Source organism: Sciurus vulgaris (assembly GCF_902686455.1).
Source record: "Sciurus vulgaris genome assembly, chromosome: 4".
In the NCBI taxonomy this organism is placed as follows: Eukaryota; Metazoa; Chordata; class Mammalia; order Rodentia; family Sciuridae; genus Sciurus; species Sciurus vulgaris.
Window position 1 is genome coordinate 144,843,445 of NC_136464.1, and position 8,990 is coordinate 144,852,434.

At 40.7% G+C, this 8,990-nt stretch overlaps 1 pseudogene across 1 annotated transcript; it reads right to left on the reverse strand.

Moving 5' to 3' along the window:
• Nucleotides 1–3,234: 3,234 nt before the first annotated feature.
• Nucleotides 3,235–3,988, reverse strand: LOC306658751 (myosin regulatory light chain 12B-like; annotated as a pseudogene). The gene has a single exon. The product of its transcript is annotated as a myosin regulatory light chain 12B-like (transcript).
• Between the last annotated feature and the right edge of the window lie 5,002 nt (nt 3,989–8,990).

Sequence of the window (8,990 nt, forward strand, 5' to 3'; positions counted from 1 at the left end):
GAAGAATTCTGTTTTAAAACAATTTTTTTTCTATTGTGGTAAAAATACACCTAACATAATATTTATCATTTTAACCATTTTGAGTATACCATTCAGTGACATGAAATATGTTGAGTCATATTTTTTTAAATAAATAGGTATGGAGGAGGGCTCAATCTCTCTGAAGCAATGTCCTCAATAGTCAACAAAGAGTGAGTTCAATTTTTATTCCTGAGAAAAATGTAGAAGTGCTATATTTATAGAAGAATCATGGTACAAGTCTTAGAGAAATAAATATCCCTCTATTCCAGGTAGGGAGTTAAGTGAGTGTATTGAGAGCACTAATCAGGGCTCTCCAGGTTTCAGGGAAGTTCTGCTGATGTCTTCCGGAATGACCTCTTAGGTTGTCCTTTCTGGGTTTAAGCCATCAGAAGGTTTCAGTGACAGCAAGGGATCTCTCTAAGCTTGAAGAACAGGCAAACATTCTCCCATTCCACACTAAGGAGGTGGTTTAGAGAAAACCCACACTATGTCCTCTGGAGTTTGGGCTTTACAGTTAGAAAGATCTGGGTTTGAATACCACCTCTGCTTCCTCAGGGTCTTGCAGGTTATTTAAGCTCTCTTCAACTCAGTTTTCTCATCTATAAAATGAGCATTAATATCAGTGTCTATGTCATCAGGCAATAATAAGAATTAAATGAAATATGAGGATTAGTTAGGATAGCATTGGTTTTGCTCATTAACAAATTAACCCCCATGTCCAAAGGCTTAAACTGATGAAAGTACTTCTCACTCACATCACAGTGAGAAGAAAAGGTGGCTCTTCTCCAAAGTGACCAAGGACCAAGGTTGTTTCTAAACAGCAGCTCTGACCTCTTGAGGTTTAGCATCCTAATGAATGGAGAAGCCACACTGCTTCTTTACTATTTTGACCTCAAAGGGACTGTATCATTTCTAGTTACTGTCTACTAGAAATAAGTGTGTGTATTAGTCAGAAGTCCAGCAGAAAAACAGCAGATTCTAAAAGGCCTTCTATTTAGTGGGTTATTTACAAAGGTGTGAGTAGGATGAAGGGAGCCACTGGGGACAGGGAGGCACCTCAGGGCTACTAGCAGACCAATCCAAGTCCTAGATTTTTAGTACTTGAAACTCAAGGAGACAATGTGAGATGGGAGGTTGGAAATAAATGAGCTAATCTCTTTTTCCTCCTGTCCTTATAACTCTTGCTGTGGCCACGCTCAACTATGAACCAGTAGTCAATGGAGCCTGACAGTTATCAACTTCCTGGGGTTCCAGGGCAAGGTGGAAAGTGGATCTGGAACAGTAAATGGAGAATATGCAGCAGAACTTGTAAAAGGCTTAGCAACATGCTGAACACATAACTGGTGCTCAAAACTGAATACAAGAAGCCAGGAATAAAGGAAGGAAAATACTTAAAATTTAAAAGTTGCTTGTGTTTTTAGAGATCTGCAATTAACTTTACCTCTGACAAAGACAACTTCACATCTGCTAAGGAGAATTTGCCTCTCTACACCAAGGGCTCAGTGTCCAAAGCTAGTTTATACTTTTTCTTGTCTCATTGTCCAAAGCTGAGCTGTCCTTTTTCTCTCCTAAGAGATGAGTTTACCAGGAAGAATAGTGTTTTGTTTGCAAAGTGAGAAAAATTGATAGCTCTGCCCCAAAGAACTTTATCTGTTCTGCCAGCAATTACAATGTAAGTCAGGACTAATGGCACAGTTACACTGATAACTGCTGTCTCTGTTTTCATTCTTTAACTTGCCAACAAGATCCTCTGGTCACTTATCTTGAACTGGGGCCAACACAAGGAGAGCAGAAGTTGAAATCCTGACACTTCAAAGTCCAGGCCATTGTGAACAAGCTTGCTAATTGTTTGTGTTGGGCTTTGCTAAATAATGGCCTGGATTCAGTGCCAGTAAAAAGCTTTAGAGCCTAGTTTTGATGTTACTCTCATATTCAGTTTCTCATCTTGCACATGAGTGAAATGAGCTTTTTCGAGAATCAAATTCGTTTCTTGGGTCTTTCCTGAAATTGTGTATTTTTGTCAGCACTCCTAGAAACTTGGTTTGGAAGGCAGTTTAGAAGTCATTTTTCTTACACCCTATCAACACTTTGGAGAGACTGGGATTTATCCTCCAACCCTTTCTGTGATAGGAAGCTTACTCTCAATAATACCAGCAGAACTTTCCATTTACTTCCAATGAGGTACAGTGCTTTCCTGGCATTATCTCCTTAACCATCACAACAACACCCACAGGTAGCTACTATTATTAGTTCCACTTTGCAATCAGGACATCAAAGCACAAAGAAATGACTTGCCCTGGATTTCACAGCTGCGCTGCATGGATGCTGAAGTTCGAACCCACATCTCTTTCTCCCAACCTCAAGCTTTTCTCCACTAAGGCCTCCTAGCACTTTTCAGGACAATCCATTTCCCCAAGAGCTCTGAAATAGTCTCACTTTCCCAATCGTTTATCTAATCAATTTAAGTTTTACATGATTGCAAAAAAGAGAATCAAAATACAATCAATGACAATGTACATTTGATATCACTTTCCCATTTATAAGCAGTGCCAATAACTTCATTTGAGTTTCTCAGTGATTCTGTGGAACAATTGTGTCAATCTCTGTTTTACCTACTAGAAAGCCAAGTTTCAAAGCATTTGTTTGTGCATGGCTATATGTACAACCTCTGCAGCCAGGAGTAGAACTCATGTCCTTTAATTCTTGTTCCTATTCTCTTTCCCCTCCACCATGCTATGGGTTCAGTGAAAAATGAAAACGCAATGTGCTGGCTCTTTTTGCAGCCTCCTTCCAAAATGCTTTTTGTCTGAACCCTGAGGAGGTGTCACTCTAACCTTGACTTCACAATTTTTTTTTTTTTTTTTCCAATGCACTGTGATCTCATGAACTGCTGTGTTTAGGAAGTATGGTCGTCCTAATAAATTACGCCTATTCCTTAGGCCTAAATTCCAACCAACAGTTCTTTTCCCTGCAATTTTGCTACCTGACCTTGGCACAAACTAGTACTGGCCATGCTTGGTCAACAGTCTTCTTGGGACTAGATCGTAGAGACAGCAAAAAGATCAACAGAAGGCAATCTCAGGCTTAGCAGTACAATGGTGCTTCTATTTAGCCTACAGGATGCCAAACAGCTGCTTCCAAATATCCAGATGTTAGGCATCATGTAGAACAAGACTTTGATTCATTGGCCAAATAATCCTGTTTTTATCATAAAGTTTAATCATGGTTCAGAAAAAATTGAGTGAATAATTTCTCTGAAAAAATATACTGACTCTGTGTACACTGCAGTTACTGGGGATGAGGGCAATGATATCTTAAATCACCCATTTTCTATTCTGAAAATGACAAAAAGTCCCATTTCCAATCTGATTATAAAGACGCATGAGCCTCAAAATGGCTGAGAACAAAACAAAATGAGAGAAACAAAAGCTATAAAGCAAAGAGCATGCAATAGGCTCTAAGAAAAAAATCTCAGAAATACCCAAAATGCCCACAAGGAACATTTGGCTGGAATTTGAAGTTTTTTTCAGTCACAGTTGTCTTTTGCTCCATGTTTAAGGATGCATGTGAACTCAATGTAATTGAAATTCCCCTTTTTATCAATAGGGGCTTCTCTGTACAGCTCAGCCACTTCCTAGTCTATAAATCGATTGCCCATGGTGATCAGCAGCTCTCTCGGGTAATCCTCCTGAATGGTGCCAGTAGCTCCTCCATCGAAGCAAACAAAAGCATACCTGATGACATCTTCAGGATCATCTAACGTCTCACCAAACATGGTGAGAAACATGGTGAAATTGGTCGGCCCTGGGGCCTTATTCATCTGAGCACCCCGGTGTGCATCAGTTGGATTTTTCTCCAATGAGGCAAGCATGTCATGCAAATCTTCCTTGTCAATGAAGCCATCCCTGTTCTGGTCAGTCACATTAAAGCCCTCTTTGGATTCCTGAATCTGTGATTGGTCAAACATGGATGTTGCACACTGAGGGCACTTCAAGGTGGTCTTGGTCTTTGCCCTTTCACTCAATATGGTGGTGGTTAAATCCCTCCACACTCCCAAGAATCAAGAACCATAGAGAATCCCTCATTGCCTCTCTCCAAATAATCCTTTATAGTCTAATCAATTGACACAAACTGGGATGTTTCTAGCATCCTGTAGACTCTATGTTTGCATATAAGTGAGTGGATTTTAATATTTCAGCTTCTAGAAAGCATCCCACAGCAAAAGCTCCCACACTATTTTCCATGCACAAATCTTCTTTTCATGTTGCCGACCCATCTAAGCAAGAGAAAAAAAAATCCCCACATTTTGCAAACTCTTTAGTCAGCTAGACACATCTGCATTAAAGGTCAACCTGATCTTCTGCTGCATTATGAGAAAGAAAAGGATATCTTGGTTTTTCTCTTGTGTCAATAAACCCAAACCATGCAAGCAAGATGTGTTTTAACCTCCTTTCCTCTGCCTTTGGTTTCTATCGTGGTCTTTCTATAGAATGTTTAATATTTAATAAAAAATATTCCACTGAAGTTTTTCCTGCATGTTTTTCTCAAATCCAGTTACTGAGAAACACATTTTCCAGTAAATTAGCAATTAGTACTAGAAACAGTCTTTAGCAAACAAGGTCACTCTGCTTTCTCTCCAAGAGAGGTGATGATGTTTTCCAGCTTGGAAGAAACTAGACACACCCTAAGCTTCTCTGCCTCCTTTTATTGTATCAACTCACTGCTGCTCAGATGACTAGTACTATCTATTCAGAATTTAGCTGTCAATACATTTGTCAAGTCTGGTGTTAAATAATTTAAGAACATGACATTTAGTTCTCCCACGAAGATGTTTTGGTCAGTATATTCTGGTATGGTAGTATATACCGTATGACTGCCAGTTTGGCAATGAGGAAACGAATTCAGAGAGGTCATCAGTTTGCTCAAGCGCACACAGCTCTCAGGCATCAGAGCTGGGCTCTACCTTGGCCCATCTGCCACCAGAACCCATGCACTTGACTCCTCACTTGCCTCCTGCTACCCTTCTGCTTTCAAAGTGCACACCCTCAAACACGGGATGGAGTCTGCCAGCCCAGAGCATGAGACCTGTCAGGATGGCCCTTTCCTGTCTTTGTGCTTCCCGTCCTGCTCTTCCCTGACATACACCCTGAGGTTCTACCCAGCAGATTGCAAACCAGTCCAGCCAGGCACCACATTCTTCTACTCCTCTCTTCCTTGAACATCCTGCCCTTCTATGTGGTTGCTTCCACATTGCACAAGACCAGACTCAGTCTATATGCCAACATCTTTTATTTGGGGGAGGGGTGATGTTATTGTATTTTTTATACCTTTATTGTATTTATTTATGTATTTTTATGTGGTGCTGAGGATGGAACCCAGTGCCTTACCCATGCTAGGCAAGTGCTCTACCACTGAGCCACAGCCCCAGCTCCTACGTGTCAACAGCTTTCCATGGGAAAGTTACCACCACCCCACCCACGAGTGGCAGGAGCCACTTAGAAATTAACCTCGCCCTCGAGTCAACCTGACCACATGCTGGCTCCTCTCTTCTTCCAAAACCACACCTTACCCAACAGATATTTTTGTCCTTAGAGTGCTGGGCCATGTGTCTTGAAATGATTTGTTTTCTTTTCTGGTGCTCTCACCAACCCGAGGGCTTCTTTAAAAAGATGATTTCATCTCTGGTTCTTCACAGTAGGCTTCCAGCTCCACATTGGTGTTTATTGAATAAATGATGAATTAAGTGTTCACAAGTCGTGGTGATGTGTGAGTGATCACTGGCATTCATTGAATACCTCCGCCATGTTTGAAATATTCTAATTCTGTCCCTCTGAAGACTTCTTAGGACAGAGCTCAATTCTTGTCTTCACAATCATTGGGAACAAAATTTTCTGCCTGCTGTTTGGACTAGGAACCTTGCCTTTGAGAAGAGAGAGAGAGAGAGAGAGAGAGAGAGAGAAAGAGCACGAGAGCGCAAGCCAGGAAGGACTCAATTGGTCATTTCTGACAGCAGGAAGATCATCACCAGAGATCACCTTTTTCTAACCAAATGCCTTCCAAATAACAAAGTCATTGGAAGAAGCAGCGACTATACTAAATGAGAGTGGGGGTGGGGTGCCCAGCAAACAAAACAGCAGATGTCTGCTGCCATCTGCTCCCATCAGGGGCTGCAAAACAACCTCCACTTCTGGGCTTAGCAAGACCTGTTTATTCAGTCACCCTCAATGTTTTGGAGATTTTAACAAGAACTCCTTAAACACCAAAAGGCCAACAACACCGAGAGGAATGCTTTCTATCCTGATGGATGAGATTTGGGGAGGGGGGGAGTGATGGCAAAAAAAAACACAAAAAACAACAAAAAAAAAACCTTCTGAAATTCTTCAAATTACCCCTTGTGGAGAACTGTGAAGGTCCCTTCCTGATAAAGCCAGTGTCACTCATTGACACTGACACTTGTGTCACTGGTGGAAGGTACTAGGCAGTTAGGTTTTTAAAGTAGCAAAGTGTCAGCACTGAGATATGCAAAGCAAAGGGATCTAGAAGACCTAGAAGAAGTGGGCTCAAGTCACAGCCCTGTGGCCACCAGGTTCCATGATGCAGAACAGATCACTTCACTTTCTGGGCCTCTCTTCCTTCAACTGTAAAAAGGGGGAAAAATAACAAAGTTGTCTTTACTGAGTTGCCAAGGGAACCAAATGAAATAAAGTAAGGATAGCCTAAAGCTATACAAATGTTATTTATTTGTGTCATTTAGGGGAAAAAAGGAAATAATTGACATACTTAAAAGGGAAAAGCATATAGGTTATTTATAACTGCTTACATCTTGGCATTAATATTTGGACTAATTATAATGGAAATGACCAACAAAAATGTGGGTAAATGCCTGTGGAACAAGCTAAAGGTAAAATATTAATGATAATTTATATCTTTCTACTATAATTTTATTTTAAATATATACATATGTGAAAATAACTAGAAGTGAATTAAAATGAAAACAGGTTTTTTTTGGAGGGGGTGGGGTTTTTAATTCTAGTTTAATTTCTGTGGATGTTGGGTTTAAAATTATATTTTTAAAAGTGCTTCTTTGAAATTAAAAATAGAAATTAGGTTTTGCATCTCATCACATAGCTGTTGTCTCCCAATTGGCCTGTGTCCAGCCATGGGGGTCTGAGTCCTAAGGAATTATGTAGGGTCCTGGGTTTTATGAACATACCCAAAAGTACTATTGCCCAAGGGTCAAACCGATCTAAGAAATATTGCATCTCTGCTTTTTGGAGATGGGAGTATGGAGGTAGAGCAAATGAGGGTCAGATCAAGTGGCACAGTTTCCGATTTTTTTTCTGTCCACCATCTATTTACCCTTCTGGGTTCTGTACCCAGTCTTCCTCTGTGGAGGGGGTCTCCTTCTCCCCTTCTTAGTCATTGTATTCCAGGTGTAGTTGAGTTGGAATAGACAATCTAGGTTTAAGTCTATCAGTTCCTCTCTCTAAAACTATGATATTCTGAAATCTTACCCTATTCATAAGATGGCATGCTCCATCTCAGGTCATATGTCCCTGAGAGACATGCTCACACAATACACATTACTCACAGTAAGTAAAAGCAGTAGCTTGAGTATCAGCATATTTGTGTAAGTTCCCCAAAGTAATTCCACAGGGTGATAAGGGGGCCAGATGACATCTGCACTTGTGGACTATGTTGTGGGAGAGAAACTCAGGGCCAATGTTCCTGAGCAGGCAGAGAAGATTTTAGCAACAAAAACACTTTCCCTCTCACCCGATTAAATTATGGTGTCTTGACCTGCTATTGCCTATGTGGTAAGCTGTAGAGCTGCTCAATATCAGAAGGGTGAATCCTGCAGTCTGGCACTATGACTATCTAGCAGGTATGTGCAAGGGGCTCAGGGCCACACATCTCCCAATAATAGCATGTTTTCTTGGTCATGTGCAGGGATATGCATGTAAGCCCACCAGAAATACTGAGAACAAAACAAAGCCTTTGGAAATTTTGCTCCAGATGAGGGTCATCTTACTCATGCCAAAGGAGAATCTAGATGAACCATCTTGTGACCAAGAGAGAAATGTCATGTGAGATTAAAGAGTCAACACAAAGAAGGCAGAACTAAGAAATGAAGAGAGGATCAAAACAGTTTCTGATGTCATCATTCAAACTACTGTATGAAGCCAAAGCCAAGATGCATACTTCAAGAATTTCCAGTTGTGCAAGACAATTTATTACAATATTCTTCCACTTGCTACCAATAGAGTTCTAATGAACACAGATATCAATGCAAACCTCTATTAATCAGGTTTCTTCAGAGAAACAGGACCAAGAGAATATATAGAAATTGGCTCATGCAATTATGGAAGCTGACAGGTCCCCCAAATCTTCGATCAATAGGCTGGAGACCCACAGAAGCAATGGTGCAGCTTTGGTCTGAAGACCAGCCAACTTGAATCCTAGGAAGACTTGCAGTCTCAGTTGGAGTCTGAAGGCAGGAAAAAACTGCTGTGTTAGGTCAAGGTACTTAGAAGGAGGAAATTCCCCCATTTGGAGTTAGAGTTAGCATTTTTGTTTTATTCAGGTTTCCACAGAATGGACCAGACTCACCCACAGGGTGGAGGACCATCTGCTTTATCCCGTGTACAAAATCAAACATTAACCTCATGCAGAAACCCCTCACAGACATACCCAGAATAATGTCTCCTCAAGCATCAAGGGACTCCATGGCCTGGTCAAGTTGACATACAAAATTAACCATCACAAAACCTTTATTACCAAGTTGCTTTCATCGAATACCATGACTCTGCTTAAGTCTTTTCCTTGGTGAAAGTTTAAAGACCCTAACTGATGCAATCCCACAAATATTTATTCTTTCAGATTCTTGCAAAAGTGGGGTTCCTTGACAAATCATCAGTTGATTGGTTTAATCAGGGGTTTTAAGAACTTAGAACTGCACTTTCATAGCT